The 13,638-nt window shown below is 44.9% G+C and overlaps 1 long non-coding RNA gene across 1 annotated transcript; it reads left to right on the top strand.

Annotated features, from left to right (window-relative positions):
• Positions 1 to 4,537: 4,537 nt before the first annotated feature.
• Positions 4,538 to 11,426, top strand: LOC143988377 (uncharacterized). Its single transcript, XR_013276837.1, has 2 exons — positions 4,538 to 5,144; positions 9,044 to 11,426. It is a non-coding gene; the product is annotated as an uncharacterized LOC143988377 (long non-coding RNA).
• The last annotated feature ends 2,212 nt before the right edge of the window (positions 11,427 to 13,638 follow it).

The following is a 13,638-nucleotide window of genomic DNA, read 5'->3' on the forward strand; positions in this document are numbered from 1 at the left end:
TAGGGGGTAATACCATCATCTGTTGTCTAATTAGGAGCATGCCCCGACCTTGTTCAGGCAAGCCTGCTGCATCATTTTGTCACTTTGATTTTCTGGGTGTCTTTGTATTCAGCCCTCTATAGGTTAATCATTTTCATTTCCATCAAACAATGTGGCATCTTTTCATTCCTAACACATTACCCAGTCCATATCAGTACAGATATCCAGCATGATATTTTTCCCCATTGAGATCTCATGTGTTTTCAAAGTGTTCCTTAAATTTTTTTGAGCAGTGTATTAATGACACAATACAAAAAGGACCATAAAAACGATCAAATATACAGAAATATCCCTCTTGACGGTTGCTACACCCCCAATAATAGGACCACTGCTACCTGGAAAGCTAGTCCAGAGTAAGTGACTATGTATTCAAATTTTGGGGTCCAGCCATAGTCCACCCTACCCATCGCCCATCTATCAGTATTGAGTATTGATTTTAAACAAGGATTACTGTGGTATGTACCCGATACCCCATTATCATATAGGTTTAAATGTGCTGGAAGATATATATATTTATACATGCACAGTCATTCCAGTGGTCCCATTTTGTCTGCTCCCATGTTTCGCCCGGCGATATTTGCCTTGATACTGCCATGTTGGCCCTTGGCTAAACCTGACCTGACTTTGGGGTGAGTGTTTTTCATATCACTGTCTGCTATGCACATAGTCTTTGTCAGTATGAAGCTATATATATATATATGTTTATTATTATATGTCTTTATATTTCATTTTCAGTGCTTTACTCCCTCAGTGCCTCTCCTGAAGAAGTGGTAAATTGCGAAACATGTTGAGATAAGAAATAGATGGTTTACACGTAGTCATTTGCTCTGGAGTAGTTTCCCAAGTACAAGTGGCCCCATTATTGGGGGTGTAGCAACTGGCAAGAGGGATATGTCTGTATACTTGGAAATTTTTATGGACTTTTTCGCATTGTATGATTAATATATATATAAAAAAACTGTTTTGTATACAATAAAACTTCTTGTTTTCAAAAATTCTTTTGTATGTCCTATGAGGGTCCCGAAAAAAATCCTGCTGCCCCGATTCCCCTACAATTTCTTTACAACCTTATTTTTGCAAAACATACTGATGGCATTGGTTAAAGAAGGATTTCTAAACTTTTGAATGTTCCAGTGAGCACTGTTGGGGCCATAATCTGGAAGTGGAAAGAATATATTTTCACCATAAACTGGCCCCAACCTTCCTTGTTTCAAAGAAAACACTAATGCACTTAACTGCCATGGCCTATATGCACACTCACCACACAAGACTCCACTGCTAAAGAAAAAGCATGTCGAAGCTCGTTTAAAGTTTTCTGTACAACATTTAGACAAGCCTGTAAAATACTGGGAGGATATAGTCTGGTCTAGGGATGAGCCCGGTGTTCGATTCGAACCCATGTTCGAAGCGAACATCGGCCGTTCGTCCGTTTGTTGAAACCAGAACTTTGTGGGCCGTTCGCATCAAATTCGAGTGATACAAACGGCCCACAATGCACTGCGCCAACGCACTACAGCCTTGTGTAGTGTGCTGCGGCGTTCATAGAGAGAAGGATAGGCAGGGACAGTGTCAGCTGTGCTTTATTTCTTTAGATAGCTCTGTTACAGTGAGTGTAGTGTTCAGGGAGAGAGCAGGATAGGCAGGGACAGTGTCAGCTTTGCTTTGCTTCCTAACCTAGCACTGTTACAGTGGGTGTAGTGTGCCTCCTGCACAGCATACACCTGAATCTACCCCCCCTCATTGCTGGTGTTGTGTAGTTGATTTGTGCAACACAGGCATCTGCCTAATATTCAGTCAGTGTAGTGTGCCTCCTGCACAGCATGCACCTGAATCTACCCCCTCGTTGCTGGTGTTGTGTAGTCCATTTGTGCAACACAGGCATCTGCCTAACATTAACATAACATTTTGGGTGCGGGGTTCCACTTAAAGCGGGAGTCCGCCGTTTTTTTTTTAAAAGCCAGCAGCTACAAATACTGCAGCTGCTGACTTTTAAAATAATGACACTTACCCGCCCAGCGCGCCCGCGATGTCGGCACCCGAAGCCGATCTCTCGATCGTCTCTCGGGTGCTGTCGCCGCCATCTTGGGTATGGGAATCAGGAAGTGGAGCCTTGCGGCTTCATTTCCCGGTTCCCTACTGCGCATGCGCGAGTCGCGCTGCGCATTAAGGATGGTCCCCGCTGTCTCTGGGATCCGTGTGTTTCCCAGCAGACAGCGGGGGACCTTCGGAAAGGGGCGTAGATTCTGCGGAAAGGGGCGTACCTTCTGCAGATATCTATGCCGGAAGTGGGTGCAGATATCTGTACTGTACAGGTATCTGCACCCCCCTCCCCCCTGAAAGGTGCCAATTGTGGAGCCGGAGGGGGGAGGGTTCCAATGAGCGGAAGCTCCACTTTAGGGTGGACCTCCGCTTTAATATCCATATAAGACCCAAAGGGGCTGGTAATGGGCTGGGGTAGGGGGGCTGATGGGGTAGCCATGCCCTTTTTCTCAAAGATTTTCATCCATATTGCAAGGACAAGACATTACATTAAAGCCACAAGCAGTTTTAAATGGCTTTTTTTCCTTTACAAATGTCATTTTGTGCAGGGACTGTTCTAAACATGGGAAACACATGCCACTTCACAGGCATACTTTAGATACCCCCCAGGTACGATATTTAAAGGAATATTTCACTTTTTTTTTACTTTATGCAACATTAAAATGACTGCTCCAGAAAAAAACGTCAGTTTTTAAAACTTCTCTTCCTGACGCATCATGGCAGCACACACACTGGGTTGTGACTCCGCCTCCACAACCTGATAGGACTGGTTAGCTATAAGATTTGAAGAGGAGTCCATCGCTGCATTCTCCTTTTTTTCCTCACCTGAATGGGACATCACGTATTCGATCGGTTAGCAATGGAGCCCCTTACCGCACCACCCCAGCTAGGTTCGGCCTCTCCTACCTGGAAGCCCCTGACTGTACGGTCTCTAAATGAGCTATAACGCAGGGGGCCCCACTCTGGTGGTCTCAGGGGAAAAAAACAAAAGCAAAAAAAAAAACCTTAAAGAGGTTTTAATGTTCTGCAGCGGTCTCCCTCTACCTATTTTGGTTCCAGTTTCTACTCTCCTATTTACTTCCCCAGGCATACCTTTGTTTCATTTTCGTTTTCTCTTTTTTCTGTTTTTTCCCTTTTCTTTTCCTTCTTTGCTTCCTCTGTGCATGCTGAGCCCTGTAGTTCCACAGCGGTATGCCCTTTCCATCATGGCGGCCCCGTTTGGATGCTCGACCCTCAGGAAGTGACATTTCCCCTGCCCTCTGCATTTTGCCATTATCCAAGATGGCGAGGGGCGGCGCGGCCGGCCAGTGCGCATGCGCGGCGGTGACGTCACTCCTCCGGCGACGGCGGTCTATTTAAAAACTGCCTTTTTCATTTTTAAATGCTGCTTGTGTTTTCAACACCACCCGTCATCCTGGTTTCTGCACACAGCCTGCTGCCTTGCAAGACAAGTCCTCCTTGGTCTCTGGTAAGGGTTTTTTCTATCATCTTTATGTTACTTTACCGTTTATTCTATGTCAGCACCTTCTGCCTATACTCTGCATTAGCTCTTACACTGAAAACCTCTGGTCACAGGTGTACTCTATTCTTCCCTATGGAGACCGCTGCCTTAGTAGACCATCCAAGAACTACAAGGTAAGGGGACGTATGGATTGGTAAGTAATGAAGAGGAGAAAAGAGAGCACTGCCATTAATACCTTTCATTTTGGTAGCTCTGGCAGGTCATCGGGGTCATCCCATTCTAAACGAAAGGAACGTTCCCCCTCAAGACACTCTCACTCTCGGCGTAGTCGGTCAAGGTCTTCCCGTCACCGCAGAGAAGCATCATCCTCGCACCGAGAGGAGCACCATACCCGTCCTGCGGTTAATACCTGCTGGGTCTGTGGAGCGCAAGCATTACCTAATAAGCTTGTTTGCCAAATCTGTCTGGAGGAAGCAACTCGAGACAAAGAAGCTGACGCAAGAGAAGCTTCCAATATAATAAGAGACTCGGTTAAAGAAACGATTTTGCAGGTGACAGCATATGATCCAATCAGGTCATCTAACTCAGCCTCAACTTCACACACCCCTCAGGATCCAGATGACTCCCCAGAGGAAGAGGAACCCCTGACCCCTACAGTTTTCGACTTTGCATTGATAAACCCATTCGCGAAATCAGTTAAGGAGGCGATCGGTTGGGAAGAAGAGAGAGACGTGCCACCTAAGTTACGAAAATATTTCCCTAACCTAAAAAAAGACCCGGAGGTCTTTCCCTTTATTGAAGAGCTAGAGGAGCTCATAAAAGATGAATGGCAAAAAACAGAAAAAAAATCCGGTTTGAATAACAGATTAGCAAAGCTCTATCCCCTAAAAGAGCCAGCAGTGAACCCTCTTATCTCCGCTCCTGTGGTAGACTCCTCACTGAAGCACGCCATGTAACCCTACCAATAGAAGACGCCATAACATTTAGGGATTATAAGGTATAAGGTACCTTTTTTTATTTATGCTTTACTTTTATTTTATGAGTAACAAAGTCTGAGCTATGTATACGTAACAAACTACTGATAACGTGATAATTAGTAGCATGACAAAAAAAGATGATTACTCAAGTCTGACCAGAAGGTCTGTCTCGAGTCTCTATACAAGCATCAATTGTCTGTTTCAACTTGTGATACCAACTGCATGGTGAGGTAATGCTGGTTGAGAATGGTTTTGCTGAACTCTTGACATATTTGGAGTCAGTCAGCAGACACTGATGTGCAAAGCGTAACGAGCTAACTAACCTTTGGTCTATATTTATTAACAAGGACTATTGTTTGAGGAAGTATAATGCTGACGTATGTTTATGTGTAATGCCTTCTAAGGGGCAGGGTCTTTTTCTCCTACTGCATAAAAGGCTATGTGTAAGTTAATAAACCTAGCAGCCATTATTCACGTACAAATCGAGTATGTGTGGTGTCTGTCCACCGGTGAACGGGATCTCCGCTCCTCCATCCTAGCCTAGGCAACCAGGGGTAACTGGTATTATTAAGAAGACGAGCAACCTAACAGTTTTGGTACCAGAAGTGGGGTTCGTCTTGCGACAGGTAGGTCACTTTACTCTTTTTACCTGATTGGTGAATGGTGTAAACACTTACTCTGTCCGGGCGGCCGCTACGAACTTAGTTTAAATTTAAAAGAAGTAACTGTGCCTTCGCGGCGGACTAGGCTGGTCCCTCGGGAGGTTAAAAGGGCTCGCAAGGTATTTATAGGTTTAGGGGAGTCCGACTAGGTTGGTCTGACTTAAAACTATTGGTGATAGTATTTTTAACACGGGAAGTAGTAGATTACGCCCGTGACAAAGGGATTGGTGGAGTGGACGCCCATTTGAAAACATTTTTTTTTTTAAAAGTGCACTATAAATTGATAAATGTATTGCAATACGGTTATTTCATGTCTTAAAGTATATTAAGAATATGTCTGTTTCTCTCTAGGTACGTGTGTAAGTATATAGAGTATAAGTTTTAATATAGAGTATAAGGAAAATAATTGTTGTTGTTTAAATGAGTGCAGAGTATGAGGAGCCCTCTTGTAGTGACATAGCATCCGCCTGCCCCCATTGCACGTTAGGTCTACTCTTCCTAAGAATAGATGACAAGTGGATTTTACTGACCACCAGACCAGGGGGGTTCTCTTGCAGACTTGGTGTAAGAGGGGTATATCCCGCCACCAGGAAAGATTTACCCTTCATCGTATATTAAGGGTAAATCTTCATAGTTTTATATAAGTCCATTTGCCCAAAAAAGATCAGGGATCCTACTCCCAGACCAGAGACCGGATTGTTGGACAAACCGGGTGTTATCACCTGTGTCCTGCCACTAGACACGCACTGCCCAGACTACTAGATGGGGAATTCTGCAGCAACCCAAGCCATGGCCACCCCATCACCCTATGAATTTGTCAGTAATATGATCCCTGGCCCCCAGGTAGAACCATTTTGGACACAAGTCCGGGAAAGGTGTCACCAATTGGGAATCCATGACCCAGGACCCCAAGGTCCTTGTTCAGAGGAAGACTGGCAAGAAGTCAGTAAAATTTGTCAGGTACATAAGCATTCTTATCCTCCCTGCAAAGGGGCTGACCCACAATACATGAAGGATTGTTTCTGTGCATGGAACAAATGCCTTGGAAAATATAGGCAATTGTGGACAGCAAGGACATTGGAAATCCCAGTGCCCTTATAGGACTGGACAGATTAGAGCAAGAGGCAGAGGCAGGGGATTTAACCCCCAGACCCGCCCACAGTATCCCCGTTATCCGCCATACCAGAACCCTCGTCAACCACTACCCCAATATCCTACACAGCCACAAATAATGCACCGAGGGAAACTCTGTTGGTATTAATGGGACACCTGTCACCCATCCCATCACTCCACCACTGACTGTAGCCACTCCAGAAGGACAGAAATTATGTACCCAAACTTTTGCCGTCTTGTCCTCATGCCCTGTGCCCCTTATGGGACGGGACCTCTTGGCACAACTGTGTATTACCATTAAGTTTAATAGAGAAGGTTCCCTTACCGCTAGTTCACCATTATGTGACTTACATGGCCCTAAGCGACATGCACACAGAGGCTTCTTTATGCTACTCCCCGCCTCTCTCGAAACACATGCTATCTGGGCGGAAAACAAAGGTAGCGTAGGTTTCATTAACTGTACGCCTTACTCGCCTCAGATGCGCCCTGACGCAGAAGCACAATATCACAAACAATACCCCCTGCCCCCTGAAAAGACCCAAGGCATTGCCCCCCAGATCAATGACTACATATCTAAAGGTATCCTAAAACCAATCATTAGCCCCTGGAACACACCCATTTACCCTGTAAAGAAGGCCAGTGGCGAGTGGAGACTCATCCAAGACCTCAGAGCAGTAAACAAACAAGTGATTCCCCTCCCACCCCTAGTCTCAGACATCACTTTTATTTTCTCATGCATACCGGCAGACTCTCTATGCTACACAGTAATTGATTTAGCGAATGCTTTCTTTAGCATTCCCATTGCAGAGGAAGCCCAACCTATGTTTGCTTTCTCCTGGGCCGGGGGCCAACTAACCTGGCAAGGGTATGTAGACAGTCCAGCCGCCTTCTCTATGGTACTCAACGAGACTGTCAAGTCTTGGACTTCTGAGCGTGGGTCGGTACTAATACAGTATGTGGACGACCTGCTCCTGTGCAGTCGAACTGCTGAAGATTGTGCGGTCGATTCAACATCACTGTTACAACACCTAGCTCACGCCGGGCATCTAGCCTCAAGGAAGAAAATACAATGGTGCCAGCCACAGGTAGAATACCTAGGGTGCATTCTAAAGGAAGGGACAAGGCTAGTGTCCCCCAAACGTGCCGCAGCCCTTCGAGCTCTCAGTCCCCCAAAAGACAAAGCCGCCCTACTCTCGTTCTTGGGTGCAATGGTATATTGCCGCCAATGGATTCCTGACTGTTCTCATTATGATAGTATCCTAAGAGAGGCTACTGGCTCGACAGCCCCTAAATTAATAGATTGGACTGAAGACAGACTACAAGCTTTTCAAGCTCTATTAAACAGTCTGTCATGTGCACCCGCCCTGGGATTGGTAGACTATGGTAAAGCTTTTCAGCTGTACTGTGTAGTTTCAGGGAAATCTTTTGCCGCGGTTCTCACACAACAACATGGAACAGGATACTGCCCGGTTTCTTACCTATCCAAGAAACTCCCTGTCCAGGTTCAAGGCATGCCGTCATGTCTCCAGAATTCAGCAGCCTGTGCTATGGCAGTACAGGACGCTAACAAAATGATCTTGGGCCACCCAATGACACTTTTCACCACCCATTCTGTCACCCACCTCATACAGAACATGAACACCCAACACATGACCTCACAAAGACTCAGTGGATATGAGATTTCCCTCATGAACACAGACAATCTGTCTCTCAAATATGTTCCCGCCAACAACCCTGCCGTCCGTCTCTTGCACTCCATGTTACGCCTACCACAAGACCCAGACCAGTTTCATGACTGTATAACACGAGTGGAGTCTATCACATCACCAAGACCAGACCTCACCGACGTACCGATTACCAATGCAGACGATGTTTTCATTGACGGTAGTTGCTCCCGCCCCTCTGATTCCACTTTCCTAACAGGTTATGCGATAGTCCAATTACCAGACAAGGTGCTAGAAGCCAAGCCGCTACCTCCCTCTTCAGCCCAAGTAGCAGAATTGGAAGCTCTCACCAGAGCCTGCATTCTATTCACTGATAAAAAGGTGAACATTTACACTGACAGTAGATATGCTTTCGGATTGGTGCATGACTTTGGTGTGATATGGGCTAATAGAGGTTTCAAAACCGCAGACAATAGACTAATTGCCAATTCAACACATATTATGGCTCTTCTCCAGGCCATCCTTCTCCCAAAGGAAGTGGCTATTATCAAGGTAAAAGCCCATTCCTCGGATAACAGTAAAATATCCAAGGGTAACGCCCTAGCCGATAGGACTGCAAAGCAGGCTGCCGCCTCCTCCCCTAACCCCCCTGCCCCCACAACAGTTTTCTTTAAAGAGCATTTCACTGCATCTAACTTCAAAACAATTGTAGCACAAATACAAACAATGGCCACAGACCAGGACGTTCGTTTCTGGGTCGCTGCAGGATTGACCAAAGACCCCGAGGGTCTTTGGACAAAAGAGGGGAAGGTACTGGGAATACCTGAAGCAAGTTGCATTCTCATACTCTCATACCTCCATGGCCCAGGACACATAGGAGCTGCCCCTTTAACCAACCTGTATAATAAATCTTTTTGTACAAATAATTTGAATAAACAAATCCAACTTCTGACTATTACCCCCATTAGACCCTAACTCTGACATTAACATTTATTCCCAACAGGAAGTGTACGTGAAAAATCTGGTAAGTATGCTCCACGAAATAAACGAACAAGTTTCTGTCACCTTTTTTCCCTCTTCCCACAGAACCAACGCATCCCTTCATCCCTGGGGATAAAGTGCTGATCAAACAATTAGCACAAAGAAAGTATCGGACCGGCTTTCTCAGGACCATGGAAGGTGGAAAAGGTATCCAGGACCGCAGTGTTAACAGACCTAGGAAACACCTGGATCCACGCCAGCCGTCTTAAGAAGTGTCCCCAGCTTCCCTCGACTCCAGAGCCCCTGGCAGTGACAGAGAGCAGCAACTCCCAAGAACAAGATCTACAAGAAGTTCAGAGAGGCATAGAACAAATTTCCCTGGAAGATCCCACACCCCCTCAGAAGGACAAAACAGAGCCAACAACTGCCGGGATGAGAAACGAAGAAGAAGAACAGAACTCTTAGATAACAAATAATCAGAACTTTAAAAAACAAAGATGCTTTCTCCATCAGTGTCAGGGAAGGCCTTGTGCCTCTTATGCTGTATTACCCTAGTAGTGTTTTTACCAACCTGATTGATAGCTAATTGTATATACCACCCAGAAGATTTGGGACCATTAAAAGGGATTTGTGGGACTCCCTCCCCCAAGACAAATAACACACCCGCTGTTAGACACAAAAGAAGTGAACCTCCCCAAGAGTTCACTGATAAAATGTTGTTATTAAAATTTAAATACAGTTATGCCCAAAAATCAGGTTTTGATAAATGCTGGATATGTAGTAAGCTTCACCCTAGTACTGCTAGGATTCCTTTGATGGCCATACCTTTAAATTTCACCCTTCTCCTTAAAGGCACACCCCCAATAGTTCTTACCGATGTTACAAGAAAAGCTTCTAACAAAACCCTCACTTTTCAGATCATAGGTAGAAGCCATTATCCAGATTGGTGTTTTAGGTTGGGAAATACTACCAAGGGAGCCGAAATTTGTAAGCAATCAAAGCTTAATATTTCAATGACAGCATTAAACGAGACCTTTTATAGAACTCAAGACACCACCTTAAACACCACATTATACCAATTCTTAAATACCAGCACCACTTCCCCTATGGCTCAACTCTTATCAACTCTTACATTTTCTGGCTATTCTGACAAATTGTATAAAGTGTTCCTCAAGCGCCCCATAGCCTTGGGGAATAATACTTATATCTGTTGTGGGAAGCTTTGTCACCCTTGGATCCCCACAAAACCCCAGGGATGGTGTTATCTCGCAGCACTAGCCCCCATTATGGGTGTGTTGGGGGATAAAGAAGGGAGTCACCTTCTTGAAGCCAGTGTTCATCCCAGATATCCCCTTAAACATCGTAATAAGAGAAAGGTATTCCTAGAAAAAGATATGGCATGGGCCTGGTTCCCATCCTGGACAGGATGGGGAATAGATTTAATGAAGAGACTGAATAATTATACTGGAATTATTGATGAGATCTTGGAAAAGAATTCCGACGATATCACTAAATTAAACATAGAAACTAGGGCAATAAGGAAACAGCTAGAACTACATGAACTGGCCATAGAAAGTATGAGTGCAGCACTCACAGGGCTTTGTGAAGTTACGGAAGACTATGAGTGCTGTACCTGGATTCATAATACTAGCATTGAAATACCTGATTACTATAATATAATTGCACAACACAGAAAAGAAGTAAATAAACTCCAAGACGAGGCTAGGAATATTGCAATAACATGGGACCCTCTAGCCAATTTTAGTCTTGGAAATATAACCTCTTGGTTAAAAAACACAGCCATGACTATTGTGATCATATTGTTTTTTATTTTATTTTTATACGCTTGCTATAGAATTGTAGGATGTCTTTGTTCTGCTAAGGGGACTGTATCAAATCAGGAGACCCTAAAGTTAACCGCCATTCCCAATAGTTCAAATATTTGGTATAAGAATCAGGAACATGAACCTTGATTAGGTTTTGACCATTCTGTATAGTACAGAATGGCCAAAGGGAGGATTATAAGGTATAAGGTACCTTTTTTTATTTATGCTTTACTTTTATTTTATGAGTAACAAAGTCTGAGCTATGTATACGTAACAAACTACTGATAACGTGATAATTAGTAGCATGACAAAAAAAGATGATTACTCAAGTCTGACCAGAAGGTCTGTCTCGAGTCTCTATACAAGCATCAATTGTCTGTTTCAACTTGTGATACCAACTGCATGGTGAGGTAATGCTGGTTGAGAATGGTTTTGCTGAACTCTTGACATATTTGGAGTCAGTCAGCAGACACTGATGTGCAAAGCGTAACGAGCTAACTAACCTTTGGTCTATATTTATTAACAAGGACTATTGTTTGAGGAAGTATAATGCTGACGTATGTTTATGTGTAATGCCTTCTAAGGGGCAGGGTCTTTTTCTCCTACTGCATAAAAGGCTATGTGTAAGTTAATAAACCTAGCAGCCATTATTCACGTACAAATCGAGTATGTGTGGTGTCTGTCCACCGGTGAACGGGATCTCCGCTCCTCCATCCTAGCCTAGGCAACCAGGGGTAACTGGTATTATTAAGAAGACGAGCAACCTAACAGGGATGTGATGGATCGCAAGATTGACCTCGACCTTAAGAAAACCTATTCAGCAGCGGGGGGGGGGGGGGGGCCTGTAGGCCAGCAATTGCTCTAGCAGCGGTCGGTAGAGCCATAACCTCCTTGACATCTGGCGTGGAAAAATTAATACTGGAAGCAGCAGACCAAGACAAGATTATTTCAGCGCTGCAGGAAGTCTGCAGCCTAGTGGGTGATTTTGTAGCAGAGGCGGCGGTGGACGTTATACGATCTTCAGCAAGAGCAATGCTGGCCTCAGTAACTTCCAGGAGAGCGCTCTGGCTGAAACCTTGGGTTGCTGACGCAACTTCCAAATCCAGTTGGTGCAAGATCCCTTATGACGGCACTAACCTTTTCGGTTCAAAATTAGATTCCGCAATATCAAAGGTCACGGGGGGAAAATCGGGTCTAATACTGTCGGACAGAAGATCCAAACAACAGAAAAATCCGCCCTTCAGACGACACTTGCCCGAGAGGTCCCAGGACATAAGATCTTATAGACCCAGGAAAGAATTCAAACAGAATTGGCGAAGCACACAACCCTCTTTTGTGAGAGTCCAAAAATCAAAGACAACCATTCTGGGAGACCAACAAAAATCTTTTTGATGCCACGCATGTCCAGCCCGCAATAGTAGGTGCGAGGCTGAGGCTATTTGCTCAAGTATGCATAGACAGAATAAAAGATCCCTGGACGATATCCACCATTCAGCAAGGTCACAGGTGGAAGTTCAAGCAAAAACCGCCAAAAAAACACTACAGGCCCACCAAACTACCATTTTCGCGTCTGAAACGGAAGCTTTTAGTCAAATACATCATGGAGTTGCTCCAAAAGCAAGCAATCATGGAAGTTCCACAGGAGCAGAAAGGAGAAGGTTTTTACTCTCCCCTTTTCTTGGTGTTAAAGAAAACAGGAGACCTGAGGCCTGTGCTGGATTTAAAAAAGTTGAACCAAATGATTCTAGTCGAATCGTTCAGGATGGAGAGTCTCCAATCAATATTACTAACAGTAGGAGAGAAATATTGGATGCTCTCGGTCGATTTGTCCGACGCTTATCTACACATTCCAGTGCATCAAACCTTTCAAAAGTACCTGTGCTTTGCGATAGGCAAGCAACACTTTCAATTCAAAAGCCTCCCATTCGGGATATCGACGGCACCCAGGACCTTCACAAAGGTTTTACTTCCAGTTATAGCACTATTGAGAGAGAGGGGACTAAGAGTCCTACACTATCTCGACGATATTCTTCTTCTAGCAGACAATCGAGAAACACTTCTACGACATCGGTCAATTCTGATTTCCACACTCCAGCAATTCGGCTGGATAGTGAATTGGAGGAAGAGCAGCCTGGTCCCAGTACAGAAAATGGTCTTCCTAGGAGCTGAATTAGACACCAGATCCAACACAGTAGGGCTTCCCCAGGAAAAAATGTATCCCCTCATCCGCAAAGTAAAAAGGCTCCTGTCAGCAGACCACCTGTCTGCAAGAAAGTGCTTAAGCGTTCTGGGCTCAATGTCATCAACCTTTCTAATGGTTTAGTGGTCCCAATGGAATTCGAGGGTCCTCCAGAATTCATTCCTACAACAATGGAACGGGGTATCAATGTCACAACAAATATCGATCACCAGGGCAGTCAAGGAATCTGTACGATGGTGGACTCAAACCATCAATTTAGCACGCCGTCGTCCTATCGTTCATCCACTCCCAGAAATAGTAACGTCAGACGCCAGTCATCTTGGGTGGGGAGTGTATCATCTAGACCGGGGAGCACAGGGCCACTGGCCCTTCTGTCCACAAGGGATAGTCTCAAACGTTCTGGAGCTCAGGGCCGCATGGCAAGCACTCCTAACTTTCAGTCCCCTTCTTTCAGGGAAGAGTGTCCTCCTGCGCATGGACAATACAGTGGCTGTGAATTATGTCCACAGGCAAGGGGGCACCAGAAGCAAAGTCCTAATGCAGGAAGTTCGACCTATAATTGAGCGGGCACAAGTCCACCTGACGGATTTGAAGGCAGTATACGTACCCGCGATTCACAACCAACTCGCTGACGACCTAAGTCAAATATTTATATCAAACAACGAGTGGTCTCT

This window comes from Lithobates pipiens, unplaced genomic scaffold (assembly GCF_037356315.1).
Source record: "Lithobates pipiens isolate NorthernLeopardFrog02 unplaced genomic scaffold, aLitPip1_a1.2 Scaffold_18, whole genome shotgun sequence".
In the NCBI taxonomy this organism is placed as follows: Eukaryota; Metazoa; Chordata; class Amphibia; order Anura; family Ranidae; genus Lithobates; species Lithobates pipiens.